Genomic DNA, 25,891 nt, shown 5'->3' on the forward strand with positions numbered 1-25,891 from the left:
ATCCGATGGTTCAGAAAAAGTGTATATATAGCGCACACACACACACACACACACACCTCTCCTCTTTAGCTTTATACTCCTGCAATTAAGGGACCTTTGGTCACATGACGTGATATCACAAAGGTCCTTAAGCAGTCTGAGGCTAGTTTCACACTTGCATTGAACGGCATCCATTGCATTGCGTTGTGTGACGGATACAACGGATGTGTTGCATATAGTGGCACAACGGATGCAACGGATGCTGCAAAACAACGCAATTCGTTTTGTTTTTTTTTTTACAGTTTTACCGTTGGCAGACTATTGTGAACGATCAGCTGATCGCTAACAGTAGCCAGCCGCCGGGTGATCAGCTGATTGCTAACAGTAGTCTGCCGCCGGGTGATCAGCTGATCACTCACAGTAGCCGGCCGCCGGGTGATCAGCTGATCACTCACAGTAGCCGGCCGCCGGGTGATCAGCTGATCACTCACAGTAGCCGGCCGCCGGGTGATTGGCTGATTGTTCGGTCGCCGACAATGTGTGCGGGGAGCGGGAGCGGGGGGGGGGGGGGGCAGAGTGCAAAGTGGGTGGAGCCGAGCAGGGCCATGGCTGAGGACGTCAGTGCCGCGGGGACTGCATCGCTGGGGGACAGGTGAGTGAGTGTCTGTGTGCAATTGTGTGTGTGTGTGTGTGTGTATACATACGGAGTGCGGGGAGGGGGCGGAGCTGAGCGGGGAAGTGTCGGGCTCCCGGCACACGTAACCAGGGTTCCTTGGTTACCCGATGTGTACCCTGGTTACGGGTGCAGGGAGCCAGAGAGAGCATGTGCAGTGAAATCCAAAGGATTCCGCTGCTCAAAAAAACGTTACATGCTGCGTTCCTTCCGCCCGACGCAGCGTCAAAATAACGACACTGCGTCGTCCGGCGGTGCAACGCTGACACTTGCGTTACAGTGCGTCATCCATACAAGTCTATGGAGAATAGCGCAGTGCGTTAACAGACTGCGCTATTCTCCATAGTGACGGACTCCGCTGAACGCAAGTGTGAAAGTACCCTTAGGATATAAACGCTGGGGGCCCTATGAATTTGCCCAGTTTGTTCTCCCTCACCCCTTATACCAGCCAGTTTTCTGTTCAGTTCTTTTAGACTCTTGCAATTGAGACCTTTGATTACATCATGTCACATGACTGTGAAGTCACCAAAGGTCCCTAAACAATCTCAACCTTGGAATTCAGCTGGGGGGGGTCTCTAAGACAGTGGGGGCCCTGAGAAATAGCCCCGATTCCTCTCTCTTATCCCCAATACCAACCCATCTCCTGGTCAGTTCTTTCAGGCTCTTGCAACCAAAGGTCTCAAATGCATCATGTCACATGACTATGAGGTCACTAAAGGTCCTTAAACAATCTCAACCTTGGAATTCAGCTGGGGGGAGGGGGGGGGGTCTCTAAGAGTGGGTGCCCTGAGAAATTGGGCAGTTTGACTCTCCGCAACGCCAGCCATGACTAACTATGGCTTGTTTTTGGAGTAGGGCTTATATTTCAAGCATACTCCAAAAATCTTGTAAAATCATGCTAGGCCTTCTATTTGGGGTAGGTCTTATTTTTTGGGGAAGCACTGTATTTGGCTCCATTTCATTTTATAACTTTGTAGCTCCTTTTTCTGATACATTGCTCCAAAACTCCTGAAAAGCCTTAGGTCGTCTGCCGGTCAGCATTCATTAGCACGGTCACCTCTGCAACTGGGTCGCCATCTGAGAAGAAAACGATCAATTATACATCATTCAGCGTGCGTAGGCTGCCATTGTTCTCGGCAGCACGAGTCTTGTGTACAGGACGATGTGCTGCCGAGAACAATGATCTTTGGTGCAAACCAAAAGATCTTTTTTTACCTGAAGAAGAGTACAAGTGGCTCTCACATGGCAGAGCAATGGCAGCTGTACGGCACGTGACTCCCAAGGCCAATGATGGGGTGTACGATGGCCAGAAATCAAGACCGGGAGGACCACCGGGGAGTCTACATGGTGATGTAAACCAAGTCAACCACCCATCAACATACATAGATTATTGCAGCCGACCAATGAGCCCTTTGCCACGCTGTTTAGCCCGCATGATCATCGGGATCAAGCATTCCGAGGGATAAAACCCAGCATGCTACTATTTGGGTCATTAATGCACCCTGTGTCCATATGTCCATGTAATATATATGTATCCTGGGCAGGAGCAATCTGTTCCTTAAAATCCTTATCCGGCTAAAACTTCATTAATCCCAGACGCGGGCAGGGAAACCACGACTGATCTCCTGACATACATCACCGCTGCAGGCTAAAAACAACATTTAGCCAAAAATTTCAAGAGACGCCCGATACCAGCTCAAAGACTAACGAGCATAAAGAAAAACCTCCGCTTTATCACCACGCACCCACAATGCCACAGACAGCGGCCATGTGTCCCCGAATTTTACAAGGGCTGCAAACACTGGTTGATCGAGGAGAGAGCCAAGGAGAAGGCGAAGCCCGGCATGGAGCAGGAGCCGGTAATGGACATCTGAGAACGGGAAGTAATGTGAAACATCCCACATTTCCCAGCAGCTTTCAACAAGTCATTTGTCAGGAGAACGAGCAGGTGCACTAACTACATTAGGACAATTTCATGGTGGTTAAAGACCCAAACAGATTTGCACACGAGCACTTAGGAGGGCATTACCACCAGTCATTGGATTACCAAGAAGATTACAGTTACAGGGGTGCAGTGCAATCATAAAACTGACAGATCTACATAAAAACACAACATGGCCAGAATGATCCAACCCAATTAGATAAAATCCACAAAGAGTGCTCTTAGGTGGTTACAGCATGGCTGCCAGAGGGCAAGAAGGATAAGGTTCAGAAAAGAGCCGGAGGCGGCTCCCCGCGGCCACAAACAAGGCCCAGAGGCGGCTCCCCGCGGCCCACAAACAAGGCCCAGAAGGCGGCTCCCCGCGGCCCACAAACAAGGCCCAGAGGCGGCTCCCCGCGGGCCCACAAACAAGAGCCCAGAGGCGGCTCCCCGCGGCCCACAAACAAGGCCCAGAGGCGGCTCCCCGCGGCCCACAAAAAAGTGCCCAGAGGCGGCTCCCCGCGGCCCACAAAAAAAGGCCCAGAGGCGGCTCCCCGCGGCCCACAAAAAAGGCCCAGAGGCGGCTTCCCCGCGGCCCACAAAAAAGGCCCAGAGGCGGGCTCCCCCGCGGCCCACAAAAAAGGCCCAGAGGCGGGCTCCCCGCGGCCCACAAACAAGGCCCAGAGGCGGCTCCCCCGCGGCCCACAAACAAAGGCCCAGAGGCGGCTCCCCGCGGCCCACAAACAAGGCCCAGAGGCGGCTCCCCCGCGGCCCACAAACAAGGCCCAGAGGCGGCTCCCCCGCGGCCCACAAACAAGGCCCAGAGGCGGCTCCCCGCGGCCCACAAACAAGGCCCAGAGGCGGCTCCCCGCGGCCCACAAAAAGGCCCAGAGGCGGCTCCCCGCGGCCCACAAAAAGGCCCAGAGGCGGCTCCCCGCGGCCCACAAAAAAAGGCCCAGAGGCGGCTCCCCGCGGCCCACAAACAAGGCCCAGAGGCGGCTCCCCGCGGCCCACAAACAAGGCCCAGAGGCGGCTCCCCGCGGCCCCACAAACAAGGCCCAGAGGCGGCTCCCCCCGCGGCCCACAAACAAGGCCCAGAGGCGGCTCCCCCGCGGCCCACAAACAAGGCCCAGAGGCGGCTCCCCGCGGCCCACAAACAAGGCCCAGAGGCGGCTCCCCGCGGCCCACAAAAAGGCCCAGAGGCGGCTCCCCGCGGCCCACAAAAAGGCCCAGAGGCGGCTCCCCCCGCGGCCCACAAAAAAGGCCCAGAGGCGGCTCCCCCGCGGCCCACAAAAAAGGCCCAGAGGCGGCTCCCCGCGGCCCACAAACAGCTTGGCACATTAACAAGTCTAGGCCCAATGTGGCTCTTAAGGTAAGGAGATTTGGGGACCACTGGTTTAATCCATTTTGCACATTAATGCCTGTTGTCCTAGACAGGAGGCGGGCCTGTCAGGACGCAGCTCGCTGCTGTCTGCCAGCTTGGCACATTAGCATCAGGTTTAGGCCCAATGTGGCTCCTCTAGGTAGACAGCAGCGAGCTGCCTCCTGACTAGACAGGCATTAATGTGCAAAATGGAGTAAACCAGTGGTTCCCAACCCTCTTTACCTTGAGAGCCATATTGGGCCTAAACCAGATGCTAAAGAGGGTTGGGAACCACTGGTTTCGAGAACAAGGCATTAATGTGCAAAATGTATTGGCTGCAATACAGCTGCAAATAGAAGCATTGGGGCACCACCTATTATTAAGGTGTCTGTTTTCTGTCAGTTTTTAGAAGGGAGCACAGCATGCAGAACTAGTAATGGACACAAAACGATGCCCAGACGGAGCCCATAGGAATCGATGGACTTCCCTTTGGTTGACTCATGGAATGCTTTTGTTTTGCAAGTGAATTCCATTAGTCTTTTCCTCTAAACAGAATGTCCGAACCCAAGTGTGAACTCAGCCCAACTGCTCGGGGGACATACAGGTCCGTTAACCCTCGGCGTGGCAATAGTCACTCGGTTCTGTGTCTAACACTGTATTAGAGAAGAACATGCAGGAGTTGGAGTTGTCCTGACTTGACTTTGTTTCTAACCAAAACCTTTGTTTCCATAGAAACGTAGAATTTAGCTGCAGATCGGGAACCGCTTGGCCCACCTAGTCTACCCTCTTTTCCTGCCGTTACTTCAAGTCTGGCCTCGATCAGAACCAGGGATTTCAGATCTTACTATTCTGGGCTGAAGACGCAGACATCCACAACCCCAGGCCATTTCTTTTTTTTTTGCACTTCGTTTTTTCCCTCCCCCTCTTGTAAGAGCTGTAGCTATTTTTCAGTTGACAGATGTTGAAGATGAGAGGTTCATGGCACCGTTCACTTTATACAAAGTGCTGGAAAAGGAGAAACGATTCTAAGTGCTGGGAAGTGGTGAAGAAACAATTCCACTATTGGTTTTCGGGTTTTGTTTTTTTTCTCCCAAATGAGTGCCGTAAAAAGTCCTGGCAGGAGGAGTCTCTAGGTCGGAACGAGTCCGGCAATAGCAAAATAAAAAGGGTTTCATATTTTACTGGTTGAAGAAAAAAAAAATCATCACATAAGATATTTTTGTAAAATCAGTTTTACACAACTATCATATTAGGCACACAGCGGATCCCAGGTACCCCTCCGCCCGGCACGCAGCAGACCCCAGGCCCTAAACCCCCCCAATCGCCCGGCACGCAGCAGACCCCAGGCCCTAAACCCCCCAATCGCCCGACACGCAGCAGACCCCAGGCCCTAAATTTCCCCCCCCCCCCATCATCACCCGGCACGCAGCAGGTCCCCAGGCCCTAAAAACCCCACCCCCATCGCCCGGCACGCAGCAGTCCCCAGGCCCTAAACCCCCCCCAATCACCCGGCACGCAGCAGTCCCCAGGCCCTAAACCCCCCCCCCCCCCCATCGCCCGGCACGCAGCAGTCCCAGGCCCTAAACACCCCCCACCCCCCCATCGCCCGGCACGCAGCAGTCCCCAGGCCCTAAACCCCCCCCCCAATCGCCCGGCACGCAGCAGTCCCCAGGCCCTAAACACCCCCACCCCCCCATTGCCCGGCACGCAGCAGTCCCCAGGCCCTAAACACCCCCACCCCCCATCGCCCGGCACGCAGCAGTCCCCAGGCCCTGAACCCCCCCCCCCAATCGCCCGGCACGCAGCAGTCCCCAGGCCTAAACACCCCCACCCCCACCCCCCCATTGCCCGGCACGCAGCAGTCCCCAGGCCTAAACCCCCCCCCCAGCGCCCGGCACGCAGCAGTCCCCAGGCCCTAAACCCCCCCCCCAATCGCCCGGCACGCAGCTGACCCCAGGCCCCCCTCGCCCAGCACGCAGCTGACCCCAGTGTGTCGGCTGTATGTATTTCTATGTAGCGGAGGTGCTCCTGTTCAGAGAGCAGCAGGCCGTGCCGGGCTACACCGATGCTAGCCACTTGGTCTAAAGTCGGAGACACACTTGAACATTTCTTTTAAGAGTAATTCAGTCTAACATAAACTGATTCCCAGCTTACAATGGAAAATACTGTTCCCCTATTAGATAAAAAAAAAAATGCTGCTGAACATTCCAGACAAAAGTAAGCACGAAGCAATCCGTGCCGGATACAGACGTCACCGTGATCCGAGCATTACTGAAATGGTCACACGATTCAATCGCATTTGACAGATAACGTGCTAAGCAGGCAATCTGCAAATCACTGCACCTAAAAATCAGGCTTGTCTTAATGCAAAAAAAAATTTATATATATATATATATATATATATATATATATAAACAAAACAATGGAAACACCTAACGTTTTGGCATCACAATCTTGGTGGTTACACCTTATAAACATTGCAAACCGTAACATATGTTAATGTTTTGTAGTTGATTATTTGTGTTATGTGATATGTGTAGTAAATTATGTGATATGTGTATGTAAATTAACTGTTTGTTTTGCAGAATAGTAAATTCATTGATGAGAACCTGATAACAATGGCTGACCTCTCAGATTTTCAAAGAGGCCAAATTATTGGTGCTCGTATGGCAGGCGCTAGTGTAACGGAAAGTGCCCGAATGCCTGGCGTGTCAAGAGACACTGTCTCCTATGTAATGACTGCATTTGAAAGAGAAGGAAAAATGTCCGCAGCAAAGCACAGGTCCGGCCGAAAGTCGAAGTTGACAGAGAGGAACCGTCTGACTGTAAAGCGAATAGTGAGAGAGCATTGAGAGACCACGGCTCCGAAAAGCACTGCTGAGCTCAATGAACGCCTACAGAACCCAGTTTCCACGAAAACTGTTGGTCTGGAGCTGCAGAAATCTGGATTCCACGGAAGAGCTGCAATTAGAAAACCGCTGCTCTCAATGACAAATGTGTCCAAGCGTTTAGAGTGGTGAGAAACCTCCAGAATTGGTCCCTCGAGCATGGAAACGTGATATTCTCAGACCAATCATCGTTTACCCTTTTTCCGACCTCCGGCCGAGTATACGTTTGGAGACAGCCGAAAGAACATTCCATCCAGACTGCCTTCTCCCAACCGTAAAACATGGCGGAGGCTCTGTGATGATCTGGGGGGCCATTTCGTGGAGATCCGCCGGGCCAATGATATCACTTCATGGAAGAATTAACAGCAGAAAGCTGATGTAAAGTGAAAAGCAAATTATGGAGAAAGAAAATACGAGACAGTTCCTAGATGACGGATGTAGATGGATTTGTGGCCTTAGGATAGGCCAATATCATCTAAAATCGACATGGGTGGAACACTTCCCCCATGATCAGCTGTTACCGGCGCGGGTGGAAGTTTTGGATGCTGTCAAAACAATAGTGTCCGAAGCCGGGTACTGCAGATCAGTGGGGGGCTGGGTGTGTCTAACAACCGCTGATCGGTCAGATCCCTAACAAGCATAGGTCTTCAATATCTTATACCTGGACAACCCTTTAATGGGGACACATGAGGGGCCCCTTCCCCACTACTTGAAGGGGAAATATTAGAGCCCACCATAGGCGGTTTCTAGGAATACTAATTCCTATATAATGTTCATTAACTGAGCTGAGCTCCTGTCATGGGACCTCTTGCGGACATCCTCGCTTGGCTTAATCAGATTTCTTTTATCCTCTTAGACATCTGGGTTGCGTTAATGAAACATGTTGTGAAACATGTTGGGGCCAAAAGTCATGAATCGATTTAAGATATTTTAGAGACTCCGTCACCAGAGCAGGCATATGTAAAATGTCATAATAATGCTAAATGGTGCATGGCTCCATAATAGAAAGAAATATGCAGTTTGGGAGTACCTGTAACGCCTGCCTGGATCCACAGACTCAGACGGGCTGTAATGGACAGGCTAGAGGGAAGCCACTCACCAAGCAGGACCCCCAGAACCCTGAAACCCTTTAACCCCTATACAGGGATTTGGAATTACACAGGGCCCCGGTGATCACTACTACTCTCATCGGACTGCAGTCTTTCACAGGTAGTCAGGCAGGGTCAAATCGGGAAATGCAAAACAGGGACAGAATCGGCAGGCAAGGACGTAATCAGAAAACAAAGCAGAGGTCAAATCCGGATCGGGCAGCGAGGTACATAAACAGCAGGCAGGAGGGTAGTCAGGAAACACGCAGAAGTCAGAACACCAGAATCACTAAACAGTTCTGTATTCCTGGTTCCTGTCCTGCCCTGTTCTAGCTCTGGCAGAGGTCAGCAGACAGGAGGGGAAATAAGAAGGGTGTGGTGTCTTCCCATTGACTGTAGCTGAATGATGGGAAACCCCAGTGGATGAGCGGAGCCTGCGCCCACCAGCGCCGCTGGCATTGACTCCTCTCCCATCACTATACACGGCAGGAACACAGTGTCACCTGGTGATCGTAGTAGAAGTCGCTGGAGCGGACTCCGGTGGGGACGTAACAGTACCAGCGTGTACTTCAAGCACACTGCTGCCATATTGGGGGTCTGTGTGTGGTGGATCACATTAGCCTTTAAAAGAAAAAGCACGGATTATGCAAAATGTGCCCCTCCAGAGCAGCTGTAACCTGTGGCGAAACCTTCCTGTAACGCCACCACATGGAAATGAGGCATTACACACGTGCCCATTAATATCAGCGGTCTGTGTAATGGAGACTAAACACAAAACTCCTTTCCTATAGTTTAGTCATCTTTTTGACCAGAATGGTCAAAACTCTCTTTGCTAAAAGATTACAGTAAATGGAGGATAACTTGCAAAGGGGATAACTTGATTGCTGGGACGGATGCGGCTTAAAGAGGACCAACCACCAGGATTTTCCTATATAAACTAAAGCCAGTGCTATACTGGCACTATTATGCGGAGTCTAAATATACCTTTAGTTGTGAGATCGGATGTATACTTTCCTGAAATATAGGCAAGTAATGTTTGTGAAATACAAAGGTGATAGATTTTCTGCAGCACCTATAAAATAGATGAGTCGGGTTTTGCTAATTATTCCAACCCTGTCTGATGCCTCCGTCCTTCCTCCTCCCCCTGTAATAATAGAAACAAGGGGAGGAAGGACAGACGGACAAGAGCAAAACCCAACCCACCTATTGGATAATTCTGTAGCACCTATCAATCAGGTAAGGGTAAATTTCACAGAGTTTCCTATCCTATAGTTCAGAAAGTATACATCCGAGCTCACAACTAAAAGGCATGTATAGAATCAGCCTGATAGCACCCAGTATAGCACTGGCTTTAGTTTATACAGGAAAATCCTAGTGGTTGGTCCTCTTTAAATAGTACCATAGGCATCTGCGTGCTACCAGAAATAGCCGAGAATTGTACTCCACTTTCTCTGGCAGTTCCATAGATAGAAAATGAATGGTGGTACCTCCACTCCATCTCTTGGGGTTTGATCACTGCAAGTTATCAGTTAGGCTAGGTTCACATTTCGTTGTTTTCCATCAGTCACATGGTTGCTTGACGCTTGTGACTGATGCATTGTACAACGGATGACAAGAATAAGAATTCATTGTCGTCATGAGAAAGCGGATTCCGTTGTAAAACGAGAGAGAGAACCGATCAGCTGATCGCTCACAGAAGCCGGGCCGCCGGGAGATCAGCTGATCGCTCACAGAAGCCGGCCCGCCGGGAGATCAGCTCATCGCTCACAGAAGCCGGCCGCCGGGAGATCAGCTCATCGCTCACAGAAGCCGGCCGCCGGGAGATCAGCTCATCGCTCACAGAAGCCCGGCCGCCGGGAGATCAGCTCATCGCTCACAGAAGCCGGCCGCCGGGAGATCAGCTCATCGCTCACAGAAGCCGGCCGCCGGGAGATCAGCTCATCGCTCACAGAAGCCGGCCGCCGGGAGTGAGATCAGCTCATCGCTCACAGAAGCCGGCCGCCGGGAGATCAGCTCATCGCTCACAGAAGCCGGCCGCCGGGAGATCAGCTGATCGCTCACAGAAGCCGGCCGCCGGGAGATCAGCTGATCGCTCACAGAAAGCCGGCCGCCGGGAGATCAGCTGATCGCTCACAGAAGCCGGCCGCCTGGGAGATCAGCTGATCGCTCACAGAAGCCGGCCGCCGGGAGATCAGCTCATCGCTCACAGAAGCCGGCCGCCGGGAGATCAGCTCATCGCTCACAGAAGCCGGCCGCGCGGAGATCAGCTCATCGCTCACAGAAGCCGGCCGCCGGGAGATCAGCTCATCGCTCACAGAAGCCGGCCGCCGGGAGATCAGCTCATCGCTCACAGAAGCCGGCCGCCGGGAGATCAGCTCATCGCTCACAGAAGCCGGCCGCCGGGAGATCAGCTCATCGCTCACAGAAGCCGGCCCGCCGGGAGATCAGCTCATCGCTCACAGAAGCCGGCCGCCGGGAGATCAGCTGATCGCTCACAGAAGCCGGCCGCCGGAGATCAGCTGATCGCTCACAGAAGCCGGGCCGCCGGGAGATCAGCTCATCGCTCACAGAAAGCCGGCCGCCGGGAGATCAGCTCATCGCTCACAGAAGCCGGCCGCCGGGAGATCAGCTCATCGCTCACAGAAGCCGGCCGCCGGGAGATCAGCTCATCGCTCACAGAAGCCGGCCCGCCGGGAGATCAGCTCATCGCTCACAGAAGCCGGGCCGCCGGGAGATCAGCTCATCGCTCACAGAAGCCGGCCGCCGGGAGATCAGCTCATCGCTCACAGAAGCCGGCCGCCGGGAGATCAGCTCATCGCTCACAGAAGCCGGCCGCCGGGAGATCAGCTCATCGCTCACAGAAGCCGGCCGCCGGGAGATCAGCTCATCGCTCACAGAAGCCGGCCGCCGGGAGATCAGCTCATCGCCTCACAGAAGCCGGCCGCCGGGAGATCAGCTCATCGCTCCACCAGAAGCCGGCCGCCGGGAGATCAGCTCATCGCTCACAGAAGCCGGCCGCCGGGAGATCAGCTCATCGCTCACAGAAGCCGGCCGCCGGGAGATCAGCTCATCGCTCACAAGAAGCCGGCCGCCGGGAGATCAGCTCATCGCTCACAGAAGCCGGCCGCCGGGAGATCAGCTCATCGCTCACAGAAGCCGGCGCCGGGAGATCAGCTCATCGCTCACAGAAGCCGGCCGCCGGGAGATCAGCTCATCGCTCACAGAAGCCGGCCGCCGGGAGATCAGCTCATCGCTCACAGAAGCCGGCCGCCGGGAGATCAGCTCATCGCTCACAGAAGCCGGCCGCCGGGAGATCAGCTCATCGCTCACAGAAGCCGGCCGCCGGGAGATCAGCTCATCGCTCACAGAAGCCGGCCGCCGGGAGATCAGCTCATCGCTCACAGAAGCCGGCCGCCGGGAGATCAGCTCATCGCTCACAGAAGCGGCCGCCAGGAGATCAGCTCATCGTTCACAGGAAGCCGGCCGCCGGGAGATCAGCTGATCGTCTCGGCTCGCCGAGAGAGAGCACGCGCAGCGAAATCAAAAAGGATTCTGCTGCTCAAGAAAACGCTACTTGCTGCGTTCCTGACGCCTGATGGTCAGTTCGTTCCACGACTGATCAGTAGGGTGGAGGATGCAACGCAAGGCCATCAGTCACAATCCACCGCTCATATAAGTCTATGGGAAACAATGGAATCCGCCAAACAGATTGCGTTGCTTATCAGAGCGGCGGATTGTGACTGATCATAAACAACAGAAATGTGAACACCCCAGCCATCCTAAGTGATGATTTGTGATTTTGGGGGGGGGGGGAAATCACATGCACACTGGCTCTGGGAAAGGAAAAATATCTACACCCAATACTCTATATAGGGGTTATGTCCATCATCCTCTGAAAGCATCAAAACTAGGGGAAGGTCTAGCAGAGTCCATCATTTATGGCACCGGAGAAATACTTGGATTGCTTCCACTCCTTTAGTAAAATATTAGGACTGCAACACTGTGCCAGACCACAAGAAAGTGCAGGATCTAATGCAGCTTTTTGCTTTAATGGATGAAATGTGCAACGCACAAAGCGAGAAAATTCCAAATAACGTGTGTTCACTTCAATTACCAGGGTTTCCCCTATCCATGAAGGAAAATATAATATATTCTATATAATGGTAAAGTCTGGTGTCTCTCCGGAGTGCGTTCATCCAGATGTAAAGCGCAGCACTGACCCGTTACTGAACTCCATGTGTCAGCACAACTCCGCACATAAAGGGTTTGTCTTCCACAGAGAGGGGGTGATATTCGGCGCACGTTGACCTCCAGGGCTGCCTGCAGATGTCTGACAATCTGGGTTTCCGAGACTGATCTGGTAAATTCTCGGTCCTTGCAACTGGAAACACAGATGGGACCTGAAAAGCTCTGTGGATACAAAAAGAGACAGAAGGGGCCAAAAGCCAATAGTCTAATCCACCGACACAAATGAAAAAAAAAAAACCCACAAGGGATAGAAAACACTGGGATTTGACAATGACTCTTGATCACCAGCTCTGGTCTCGTTTCAGTCTGGAGACCAAAAAGACAGAAACATATACCGTAAGTCGCCGCTTACTACCGGCAGCGACCTGCAACCCGAGGTCATCAGTTGTCACAAAACTACAGCTCGCATTATTTTCTCACAGTCTGCCCCCTGCCTGATAAGTCATTTCAGCCAACACGCTAGATAAAAGTTGGCCTTGTGGTCCATTTTGACCAGTTTTATTGGCCATCGTTTGGAAATCCCATACAATCGTCTACAATGGCCGATAGGCAACTACTGCGACCTGTCAGGGATGGTTTCACTCATTGTCGGCTGAAACTGCAAGATGAGACAAATGCGATCAAGCTGGAATGGATCTGCTGTAACCGGCAGTGGCCACTACACAAAAAACAGAGCAGCAACTATTCTGGCCTGACCACAAGCTGATCGGTGTGGTGGGGGGGTTGAGTTAGATCAGTGGGGGTCCGATACCCAAAGGATAGATCATTAATATCACGGTGTGGGTAACACCCTTATCTCCCATGTGACTTGTTTGTAGTGGGTCATATCAACACATACCGTATATGTAAATCTGCAGATAAATATCTCATATCTATGGGCAATTTCTAATCTGAGAGACCAAATGTTGATCTGACATCAAAGGGGGGTATTCCTATCTTGGGTGATATAAGCCTCGTAGACGTGGGTCAAGCACCTGTATGGAGAACAGAAGGTGGCCGCTCACGTGGTTCTTACCATTGACTTCAATGGAAGTTGTGGAAATAGCTTAGCATCCTTACTCGACTAATTGCAGAACTCTCATGGGTTTCAATGAAGAAGGTCGATAGGTGCAGTCACCTCTCCACGGTCCACGATGTGAGGAGGGCCCTGTTCTCTAAATAGGACTGTGTCATTTATGACTTATTGGGTGACTGTCATAAATATCAAAAAAAGACAGGAAAACCCCTACTAAAATCCTTAGATAAATATGGTTGGTTTGCAACCTATGTAGATAGAGATTTTGGCCAAGTTTAGTCAAAAGGGTGCCGAGACTCTACGTGGCCATGTCTATGGGATCCACCACACACATGAATCACACACGTCTGGCCTAAAGGCTGCATACACACTGGATAAAAGCCAGTTGAACCCACCGATTTCCGCTAACCATCCGAGAGCCACCGACTCTCCCACCTGATGTCGGTGGAGAGAAGGATCGCGCAATGAGAAAGTCAATGCCTGATCCTTTTGTGGACCCCACCAGACATCTCCATCAGTGGTTTTTATTAAAGGAGAAGAGAAAAATCACTGATTGAGATGTCTGGTGGGGTCACTCTTCTCGCCCCCGTTGAAACATAAATTGAGCGATTGCTGTCCGCCAAAGTTCTCATGGGTGCTTTCATCTTAAGGCTCAACAAGGTCCCCGAGCCAAGGAGGGAACGTGCCTACAAATATTCTTTAGGTTTTTTGCACCCAGTTCAGACATAGAATGGAGTTCCAAACGTTATTCCTTAATGTTAGTAGTTTTTCGTTTGTGAACCCCTCCCCATACACACCTATTGCCAATCCACATTATACGCATATATAGCCTGGGTCTCAGCGTCCCATACACGGTAAGTTTTTTAACTGCATGAGAGGACACACACAAAGCTAGGGACCCCAACGTAGAGAAATACTTTGGCGTAGTGTTGGGGCTCTTCTGCATTGATCAATTCAGTAGCTAAATTTCTCTTTATTCATATATTCATGGCAGTAATGCAGGTTTCATTTTTCACATTTCATTCTTACAAATAGCTATTGAATTTTTCATGTCAGTATTCACACAGCAGTTTCTTCTATTCCATGTATTCCCCTTCCATAGTCACTGGTGTGCATACCTTATCTCCCCATAGTGATGTTTTTTAGGTTTTTTGCACCCAGTTCAGACATAGAATGGAGTTCCAAACGTTATTCCTTAATGTTAGTAGTTTTTCGTTTGTGAACCCTCCCCATACACACCTATTGCCAATCCACATTATACGCATATATAGCCTGGGTCTCAGCGTCCCATACACGGTAAGTTTTTTAACTGCATGAGAGGACACACACAAGCTAGGGACCCCAACGTAGAGAAATACTTTGGCGTAGTGTTGGGGCTCTTCTGCATTGATCAATTCAGTAGCTAAATTTCTCTTTATTCATATATTCATGGCAGTAATGCAGGTTTCATTTTTCACATTTCATTCTTACAAATAGCTATTGAATTTTTCATGTCAGTATTCACACAGCAGTTTCTGCTATTCCATGTATTCCCCTTCCATAGTCACTGGTGTGCATACCTTATCTCCCCATAGTGATGTTTTTTAGGTTTTTTGCACCCAGTTCAGACATAGAATGGAGTTCCAAACGTTATTCCTTAATGTTAGTAGTTTTTCGTTTGTGAACCCTCCCCATACACACCTATTGCCAATCCACATTATACGCATATATAGCCTGGGTCTCAGCGTCCCATACACGGTAAGTTTTTTAACTGCATGAGAGGACACACACAAGCTAGGGACCCCAACGTAGAGAAATACTTTGGCGTAGTGTTGGGGCTCTTCTGCATTGATCAATTCAGTAGCTAAATTTCTCTTTATTCATATATTCATGGCAGTAATGCAGGTTTCATTTTTCACATTTCATTCTTACAAATAGCTATTGAATTTTTCATGTCAGTATTCACACAGCAGTTTCTGCTATTCCATGTATTCCCCTTCCATAGTCACTGGTGTGCATACCTTATCTCCCCATAGTGATGTTTTTTAGGTTTTTTGCACCCAGTTCAGACATAGAATGGAGTTCCAAACGTTATTCCTTAATGTTAGTAGTTTTTCGTTTGTGAACCCTCCCCATACACACCTATTGCCAATCCACATTATACGCATATATAGCCTGGGTCTCAGCGTCCCATACACGGTAAGTTTTTTAACTGCATGAGAGGACACACACAAGCTAGGGACCCCAACGTAGAGAAATACTTTGGCGTAGTGTTGGGGCTCTTCTGCATTGATCAATTCAGTAGCTAAATTTCTCTTTATTCATATATTCATGGCAGTAATGCAGGTTTCATTTTTCACATTTCATTCTTACAAATAGCTATTGAATTTTTCATGTCAGTATTCACACAGCAGTTTCTGCTATTCCATGTATTCCCCTTCCATAGTCACTGGTGTGCATACCTTATCTCCCCATAGTGATGTTTTTTAGGTTTTTTGCACCCAGTTCAGACATAGAATGGAGTTCCAAACGTTATTCCTTAATACAAATATTCTTCTGGCACCTAACATTTTTGGGAAAACATCAAAGGTAATTTCCATGGAATTGACAATTACAAGTTGATGGCCAAGTGCCTACATCCCAACACCTCACTGATCCACAGAACGCCAAGATATGCCAGGACAGCTCCTCAACGCTCGGTAAACCCTGGCACAGCAGAAGAAGTCTTGTATGTCTTCTACTAGTTCTGATGACAGGTCCTGGTGTGGTCCAACATCTACACAAATGTGTCCATCTCACGCAGATTAATTCACAAAAAAACGGCAGCTGCACCGGCTTTCCCAGGACGCAGCCGGTAAAACCCATTCACAGAGCAAAACCAGTGTCATGAAACGCATTAGCTTCCCCAGACCAGTCTCCTTAGCAATGAAGCTGTTAACAAGTCTCTCGGAGGAACAATTTGGAGTCTTATTAGCTCCCAACTGTATTATTTACACTGATAATTATAAAATTGGCCCAACACCGCGCTCAATTACGACGATACTTCTGGCCCATAAAACAAAGTCAATTACCTTAATCCGCAGAGAATATGATTATCCTGTTGGAAACCAAATGTCTTGAAGGTTTTTCGAAGATTTTGATTTCTTGAGCTTTCGCTTTACATTATTAAGTGTGGAACAATTAGAGGGAGACGCTGATTGATCGCTTCTGTCTTACAGGGAAATTCAGCAACGCCAGCAAAACTACAACTCCCAGCATGCCATGGCGGCTCGCTACCTAGACGTGTCAGATTGATGGAGACCAACATATCCTGGAGTCCATAGACTAACGTTCTTACACTTCATAAGTGATTTAATCTGGTTACATACATAAATTGGCACAAGGATCTGCACCCCTCTGCTTTTGACTATCTCCAAAGCAAAAAAAAATAGCCAATTCAGTCCCCATTAATCCTCATGTGAAATTTCGGAACAGTGTGGTAGCCTCAATTGACATCAGACTGCCAGTGGGCGCTGCCAAGATTCACATCCATAGCTTTGATTGACGATAGATGGATAACACCAACATGGCCAACAAAAGGACTGTGCATGCTGAAATCCAACAGCCCAATCCTTCGCTCCATCTAAGGCTAGGTTCACATTTCCGTTGTTTTGCATCAGTCACAATCCGCCGCTCTGGTAAATGTTTGGCGTAATCCGTTTGACAGATTCCGTTGTTCCCATAGACTTGTATGAGCGGCGGATTGTGACTGATGGTCTTGCGTTGAATCCTCCGCCCGACTGATCAGTCGTGGAATGACTGACCGTAAGGCGCCAGGAACGCAGAGTGTAACGTTTTTTTGAGCAACGGAATCCTTAGGATTTTGCTGCACATGCTCTCTCTCGCGGCCGAACGATCAGCTGATCACCCGGCGGCCGGCTGCTGTGAGCGATCAGCTGATCACCCGGCGGCCGGCTGCTGTGAGCGATCAGCTGATCACCCGGCGGCCGGCTGCTGTGAGCGATCAGCTGATCACCCGGCGGCCGGCTGCTGAGAGCGGTCAGCTGATCACCCGGCGGCCGGCTAATGAGAGCGATCAGCTGATCACCCGGCGGCCGGCTAATGAGAGCGATCAGCTGATCACCCGGCGGCCGGCTAATGAGAGCGATCAGCTGATCACCCGACGGCCGGCTAATGAGAGCGATCAGCTGATCACCCGGCGGCTGGCTAATGAGAGCGATCAGCTGATCACCCGGCGGCCGGCTAATGAGAGCGATCAGCTGATCACCCGGCGGCTGGCTAATGAGAGCGATCAGCTGATCACCCGGCGGCTGGCTAATGAGAGCGATCAGCTGATCACCCGGCGGCCGGCTAATGAGAGCGATCAGCTGATCACTCTCTCTCTCTCACGCTTTACAACGGAGTCCGACAATGAATTCTCTCGTCATCCGTTGTACAATGCATCAGTCACAAGCGTCAAGCAACGCAATGACTGATGCAAAACAACAGAAATGTGAACTTAGCCTAAGGCCGCTTTCACACTCCGTTCTGACCTCCCGCAAAACTGATTTCGGACATATGCGCCGAGGGAGCCATTGACTATAATGATTCAGGTGGAGTCACCGTGTGCTCTGTCACACACCATTATCAGGAGTATACGCTTTCTGCAGGCAGACACCCAGACATAGACTACTGGAGGCGGACACTCACAAGCAAGCGTTTACTCCTGAAAATAATGCACAACAGAGCACATGGTGACTTCGTCTGCACCATTATAGTCAATGGTCCCGTCGGCGCATGCGTCCAAAACACGTTTTGCGGGGGTTTAGACAGAAGCCCCGATTGGACCACTGAACAGAGGTCTCCTGACTCCCGACGGCTTTGGCCCCTTTCACACTAAGTCTTGCCGTAATTGGTGTGTTCAGATCGCATTCATGGTTTCCAGACCACATTATGCTCCCGGCGAATGCACAAAGCACGTACACAATGTACCATTAACCAGAAGGAGCCCAGAGAGTGCTCATGGTACATTTTGTTTTTAACAATGGGACCCCATGGACAGTGGGCTATGCCTATACAGAGGGAAATATCACGTCCCCAAGTCTACATCAAATAGAGCCTTTACAATGTTAAAGGCCTCAAACTAAAGAACCCTTTCCTATTTAGCTGCTGGGAAAGGGTTTGTCACAAACCACCGGGGGGGTCACTCAGAAATCCCCCGCGCTGGCTACCAGTACGTCACAATCGGGGGGTAACAAGTGGGGGTCACCCCTCCTTTTTACCTCCCGACCGACAGACAGAGCACGTGACGCGCTCTCTAGCGCCCCTCTTATAGTCAGGCCAATTATGGAATTGCCCGACAATAAGCAAGGAGGCCGCTATACTACTTATGCCGATTATTGAAGGGTCCCCGGTGAGAGTAAGGTATATATTCCCCCGACCTCCGCGGGCGGAATATATAAAATCTCCCCGAATCTCACTGGCCTCCCCACAATAATCCTTGGCACAACTCGCTGCCACCAACCGCTTCACGGTAACTATTAGCCGAACACACAGGCGTGGGATTCAAGATCGAGATAACAGAACAGCCCAAGATTAATTATATAATTTAATCAGCCTAAAGCACACTAGAACTACAATATATACAATAGGGAATCTACAGAATATACATATGTCAGAGTACAGTTACAATCAAAGCATGGGTTACAAACAGGCATACACAGTTCCAGCAGTTACCTTGTTGCGTCTGGCCACAGGGGGGCGCTGTAGACCAGGTTTCCAGGAACTCCCTCACAGGTCTTTCCCAACCAGGCCCCCGAGCAGAAGAACACTGGAAAATGGCCGAAGTAGGGTTATCAACCTGGGCAGATCCAGGTCCCCTCCTACCTTAGTGACCTCACAGGGAAGCACTGCCACTCCCCCTGCATGGATCAGAATTATCCAGCAAAGGGGATATTGGCCATAACTTTGCCTGGGAGCGTCGTAGGCGGACGCCAATGCTCTCATTGTGACAGTTATGAATTTAGCTACAGAACGAGGGGACTCATGACCTGTCTGCCAGTTCCCCATTGGCTGATATCACGCCTGGGGCATTTCCCAATGTCCTGCTCCCATAAAAAGGGGGTGCCGGCATCGTCCACATGCGGAGACACCATTTTATGGTTGCCATATTTATCGGAAATATGGCTTGCGAGATATGAACCATTTTTTACTGGAGTCGTTCTGTCTGGCTATTTCCATAGCCTTGCTAACTAGCTAGCAGCTCCTACTACAGGGTGACGGCAGGGAGTCATCCTGTGTCCATTGTCCTAAAGCCACCTAATTTCCATATCACAGGACATGGCCATGGGATTTGTTGCTAAACCAGTTGTGTGCTTCACAGATGCTGGACATCTGAGGACAAGAAGGGGGGGGGGGGGCACTGCCAGGGAGTGATGAGCGATTATGACTGGAGTCATAATTCATCTTCATATCCCGGGATTTGCCTCACACCTCCCCCCTTTTGAGGGCGCTAGGGGGCAGCACACTCCGGTGTTCCCCCGTGCGCCCGTCCGCGACCTCTCCTTGTCGGGACAGCCCGTCTGCGTTACCGTGGTCACGGCCCCTTTTGTGGCGAATGGTGAAGTTGTATTGCTGGAGCGCAAGGCTCCATCGCAACAATCGCCCATTCGTCCCAGAGACGGTGTGCAACCAGCTGAGGGGATTGTGGTCCGTCTCCACGATGAAGTGGCGCCCGTATAGATAGGGTTGCAGACGCTGCAGGGCCCACACTATGGCCAGGCACTCCTTCTCCATCGTGGAATAGGCAACTTCCCTTGGTAACAGCTTCCTGCTCAGGTACAAGACTGGGTGCTCTTGGCTCGCAGAGTCCACCTGGCTGAGCACCGCACCGAGGCCGAAGTCACTGGCGTCGGTCTGTACTACAAACGGCCGCGTGAAGTCGGCTGCCTGTAGCACGGGCGGGCTGGACAGGGCGTCCTTTAGGGCCCGGAAGGCTGTCTCGCAGTCCATTGTCCAATCGACTGCAGAGGGCAGCTTCTTCTTGGTGAGGTCCGTCAAGGGCTTTGCCAGGCTACTATAGCATGGAACAAACCTCCTATAGTACCCAGCGGTCCCCAAGAAGGACATCACCTGCTTCTTGGTCCTGGGGGTGGGCCAGGATGCGATGGCTTCCACTTTCTCAGGCTCGGGCTTCAGTGTTCCCCCGCCTACCCGGTGACCGAGGTACTGGACCTCGCTCATGGCCAGCTGACACTTTCCCGGCTTGATGGTCAAACCTGCCCGGTGGATCCGCCTGAGCACCTGTGCTAGATGCTCTAGGTGGTCCTCCCAGGTGGGACTGAAGACGGCAATGTCATCCAGGTACGCGGCCGCGTACCCTTCAAGTCCCTTGAGCAGGGTGTTGACCATCCGCTGGAAAGTGGCAGGGGCATTCCTCATCCCGAATGGCATCACCGTGGACTCGTACAGTCCAAATGGGGTAATAAAGGCAGAGCGTTCCTGGCCTTGCGAGTCAGGGGGATCTGCCAATATCCCCGGCTCAGATCCATGATGGTCAGAGGTACTGAGCCCCGGCCAACTGATCGAGCAGGTCATCGATGCGTGGCATTGGGTACGCATCGGCGACCGTGACCGCATTGAGCCCCCTGTAGTCCACGCAGAACCGAGTGGTTCGGTCCTTCTTAGGGACGAGGACTACAGGCGAGGCCCAAGCGCTGTTGGATGCCTGGATCACCCCCAGCTTCAGCATCTCGTCAATCTCCTGGCGCATGTGTTGCTGCACCTCCAGGGAGACCCGATATGCTGAACGCCGGATCGGGGGATGATCCCCAGTGTCCACGTGATGGACAGCCAAGTCAGTCCTTCCGGGCTGGTTGGTAAACAACCCCCGGAAGGGGAGGAGGGTGGCCCACAGCTGGGACCGTTGGTCTTCCAAGAGCTGGTGGCCAACCTCCACATCCTCAATGGATCCGCCTGCCCTAACCTGGGCTAGCATACCCAAGAGGGTTTCCGCTTCTCCCTCCTCGGGCAGGTTGCACACGGGGAGCGCACATGCCTCCCGCTCATGATGTGCCTTCATCATGTTCACATGGAAGGGCTTCCGCCTTCCACGGGCAGGGTCCAGGGTGACCAGGTACGTTACAGGGTTGAGCTGCTGGTACACGAGGTATGGGCCTTCCCAGGCTGCCTGAAGCTTGTCCTGTGGTACGGGGACCAGTACCCACACCTTTTGACCCACTTGGTAGGTCCTCTCACAAGCGTTCTGGTCGTACCAACGCTTCTGATCGGCCTGGGCTTGAGCCATATTGTCGTGTACCAGTTGCGTCAAGGCCTGCATTTTGTCCCGGAAGCGCATGACATACTCGATAACCGACACTCCAGGGGTGGCCAAATCCCCTTCCCAAGCCTCTTTCACCAGAGCCAGGGGGCCCCGCACACGTCGCCCGTACAGGAGCTCAAACGGTGAGAATCCTGTTGAGGCCTGTGGAACCTCCCGGTAAGCAAATAACAGGTGTGGGAGATACCGCTCCCAGTCACGCCCATGGGAGTCGACCAACATCTTAAGCATCTGCTTTAAGGTGCCATTGAACCGCTCGCACAGGCCATTAGTCTGTGGATGGTACGGGCTGGCCACCAGATGTCGCACCTGGACTTGCTTACAGAGGGCCTCCATCAGCTGGGACATGAATTGGGTCCCCCGGTCAGTGAGCATTTCCTGGGGAAAACCCACTCGGGAGAAAATCTCCAGCAATGCGGTGGCCACCTTGTCAGCCCGAATGGACGACAAGGCCACTGCTTCTGGGTACCGGGTGGCATAGTCCACTACCGTCAGTATGAAGCGTTTCCCGGAGCTGCTGGGGATGGCCAGCGGGCCGACCAGATCCACAGCCACCCTCCTGAAAGGCTCATCGATGATTGGCAGAGATACCAGTGGGGCTTTGGGGCGTGGCCCCGCCTTCCCCACTCTCTGACAGGTTTCACACGAACGGCAGTAGGCAGCCACATCGGCCCCCATTTTTGGCCAGTAGAAATGCTGGTTTAACCTGGCCTTGGTCTTAGCGATCCCTAGGTGTCCGGCCATCGGAATCTCATGTGCGATCCGCAACAACTCCGTCCGGAACGGATAGGGTACCACCAACTGTCGGTCCCTGGGCCACGCCTCCGGTGAACCCTGCTGGACCGTGGCCCGGTACAGCCGTCCTTGGTCCCAGACCACTCGCTCCGGGTCCGAGTCCGAGGGAGGCTGTGCCGCCTGCTCCTTAAGAGCTTTCAGGCTGTCGTCAGCTTCTAACGCTGCCTGAAACCCCTGACTAGATGTGGCCAGAATCGACGAGACTGTCACATCTTCAGTCAGTACCCCGGGACCTGTGTCCTGGCCTCCACCTGACTCGGCTGCCACTTGGTCAGAAGGGGAAGAGCTATCGGACCTCCGGGAGGCCCCTTGGCTTCCAGCACTCCCACTGCGGGTGACAGCGGCCACAGCCGCTGCGACCGTGGGTCGTGCCTGCTCCTCCTCCGTTCCTGACCAAGTCGCCGGTTCAGGCAGACCTACCTGGCTTCCTGACACCCCGGGTGTGGGGAACCATGCACCGAGATCTTACCTGGGAGCACTTCCGCTCCTGGACCGGCCCCAATCTCACCTGCCTGTTCCCCTCCTGCAGCAACAGAACCCCGCTGTGAAATCTCTGGGGACCCCACATTTGCTGTGGTAGCCCCCACCCCACACACTGGTCCTCCCCCTGCAGCACCCTGCTCTCTGCTTATCCCTGCAGAGGGCAACAGATCCCAGCTCACAGGCTGGTTACTTGTAGAGGCATTGTCACACCTTTCTCTGACCCCCTCCCCTGTCACAGCTGCAGCTGAGTGTGTGTCTATGGTGTCTATGCAAGCAGAAATATCAGAGTTCACTCCCTCCTCTCTCACATCATTCATAGATAACACATTAACATTGTCAGGAGTCATGTCAGTACGGGTTTTTCCAGGGATCAAGTCTTGGGGGGACACCATCTCAGGCCGCACCAGAGTCACCTCCGAGGCGCTGTCTCGCAGTCCTATGGTCACAGACCGGCCGACGGTGACAGGTTGGAAGCTGTCCAGGGACCTACCACCACCCCCACCCACACAATACACCTTGGGCGGCCCTTGGGACGGGGACGGAGCCGGGGCCTTGGGACGCTGAGGGCACATGGCCTTGAAGTGTCCAGGTAGGTTGCACTGGTGGCACCGTCTTGGTTCCGCCACGGGCCTGGAGAGGGGAGTTGAGGGGGACACCCCCTGCAGTCTAGGGGCAGCTGGGGCAGTCGCAGAATTCATCTTACCCCCTCTCCAGGTGCTGCTGGTGGCCGCTCTCCTGGCCTCAGGGGCCCGGTTGTTGGTGTAGTCATCGGCAAGGGCAGCTGTAGCCGTGGACCCCTTTGGCTTCTGGTCTCGGATGAACTGGCGGAGATCCTCAGGGCAGTTCCACAAGAGTTGCTCCGTGATGAACAAGTCCAGGATCTCCGGTCCGGTGGAAAGCTGCAGGCCTTGGGTCCAGTGGTCGGCAGCTCGGGCAAGTGCCCGCCGGTGGTCAGCCCAGGAGTCCTTTGGTCCCTTTTGCAGGGTCCGGAACTTCTTGCGGTAGGACTCTGGAGTGAGGTTGTACTGTTGGATCAGGGCCCGCTTGATGGTGTCGTAGCCCTGATCTGCCTCAGCAGGCAAGTCCCCAAGGACATCCAGGGCCTTACCCCTTAAACGGGGGGTCAGGTATTTGGCCCACTGGTCCTTGTCCAGATGGTGCTGCAAGCAAGTCCGTTCAAAAGCAGTCAAGAAAGAGTCCAAGTCTCCATCCTTCTCCAGCACTGGGAAGTCCTCAACACGGACCTTTGGAAGTTTGGTGTCTCGAAGGTCACATGTGGCTGATGAGGGCCGGAGCTGAGCTAGCTGCAGCTGGTAGTCACGGTCTGCCTGTCGCTCTCGCTCTTCACGCGCTGCCTGCCGCTCTCGCTCCGCAGCCTCACGCTCTGCGTGCCGCTCCGCAGCCTCAGCGTCACGCGCTGCCTGCCGCTCTGCCCTGCGCTCTGCCAGGAGTTCCTTGTAGCCCTTCTGGTCTCCAGCCTGGAGAAGGGCCATAGCCATTTGAAGAAGGCTATCCGAGCCTCCCAGGCTCGGTGGAATGGCACGTGGTGATCTGCGGCACGCTGCAGAGCTAGGCGATTCACTGTCCCTTTCAGAGCGGAGGGCTGGCATCTGGCTCGTTGAGGAACCTTGGGTGAGCTCCTCCTCATCTTGTCCAGCAGTGCCAGGTTGCGCAATGTCCTCGGCAGAACGGTTTTCTGGCGTCGAGCTCCTGGAGGACTCGTGGGCAACCTCCTCATTGCTGTCCACAGCACCGTCCTCCCTCTCTTCGGCTCCTGCCTTAGCATTGGCCAGTTGCATAGCTCTGCTCCTGGTGCCATCAGCCATTCTTGCAGACTTTTGGTCACTGACACAGAACTGACACCTGATGCCTCCACACACCTTACAGTATCTGCACTCTGACACTCTAGTGTTGAGCTAGTCTGAAGACCCCAGCAGCCACAGCTGCTGCAGGCAGTCTTTAGTGTCTGGGAGTATGGGTCTCACACTCACACACACTATTATCTCGATCCCACCGCTATGCCACCAATATGTCACAAACCACCGGGGGGGGGGTCACTCAGAAATCCCCCGCGCTGGCTACCAGTACGTCACAATCGGGGGGTAACAAGTGGGGGTCACCCCTCCTTTTTACCTCCCGACCGACAGACAGAGCACGTGACGCGCTCTCTAGCGCCCCTCTTATAGTCAGGCCAATTATGGAATTGCCCGACAATAAGCAAGGAGGCCGCTATACTACTTATGCCGATTATTGAAGGGTCCCCGGTGAGAGTAAGGTATATATTCCCCCGACCTCCGCGGGCGGAATATATAAAATCTCCCCGAATCTCACTGGCCTCCCCACAATAATCCTTGGCACAACTCGCTGCCACCAACCGCTTCACGGTAACTATTAGCCGAACACACAGGCGTGGGATTCAAGATCGAGATAACAGAACAGCCCAAGATTAATTATATAATTTAATCAGCCTAAAGCACACTAGAACTACAATATATACAATAGGGAATCTACAGAATATACAGTTATGTCAGAGTACAGTTACAATCAAAGCATGGGTTACAAACAGGCATACACAGTTCCAGCAGTTACCTTGTTGCGTCTGGCCACAGGGGGGCGCTGTAGACCAGGTTTCCAGGAACTCCCTCACAGGTCTTTCCCAACCAGGCCCCCGAGCAGAAGAACACTGGAAAATGGCCGAAGTAGGGTTATCAACCTGGGCAGATCCAGGTCCCCTCCTACCTTAGTGACCTCACAGGGAAGCACTGCCACTCCCCCTGCATGGATCAGAATTATCCAGCAAAGGGGATATTGGCCATAACTTTGCCTGGAGCGTCGTAGGCGGACGCCAATGCTCTCATTGTGACAGTTATGAATTTAGCTACAGAACGAGGGGACTCATGACCTGTCTGCCAGTTCCCCATTGGCTGATATCACGCCTGGGGCATTTCCCAATGTCCTGCTCCCATAAAAAGGGGGTGCCGGCATCGTCCACATGCGGAGACACCATTTTTATGGTTGCCATATTTATCGGAAATATGGCTTGCGAGATATGAACCATTTTTTACTGGAGTCGTTCTGTCTGGCTATTTCCATAGCCTTGCTAACTAGCTAGCAGCCCCCACTACAGGGTGACGGCAGGGAG

General features: G+C 52.5%; 1 protein-coding gene and 1 long non-coding RNA gene across 3 annotated transcripts in view; one reads left to right on the plus strand and one right to left on the minus strand.

Annotated features, from left to right (window-relative positions):
* Positions 1-16,471, plus strand: part of LOC142258648 (uncharacterized) — a 297,016-nt gene extending 280,545 nt beyond the window's left edge. The window contains exon 4 of the long non-coding RNA XR_012727831.1: positions 16,373-16,471. This is a non-coding gene — a long non-coding RNA (uncharacterized LOC142258648). The remainder of the gene's footprint in view (positions 1-16,372) is intronic.
* The window catches only part of PELI2 (pellino E3 ubiquitin protein ligase family member 2), an 82,894-nt gene that overhangs the window by 48,221 nt on the left and 8,782 nt on the right, over positions 1-25,891 (minus strand). The window lies entirely within an intron of this gene.

Source organism: Anomaloglossus baeobatrachus, chromosome 12 (genome assembly GCF_048569485.1).
Source record: "Anomaloglossus baeobatrachus isolate aAnoBae1 chromosome 12, aAnoBae1.hap1, whole genome shotgun sequence".
Taxonomy (NCBI): domain Eukaryota; kingdom Metazoa; phylum Chordata; class Amphibia; order Anura; family Aromobatidae; genus Anomaloglossus; species Anomaloglossus baeobatrachus.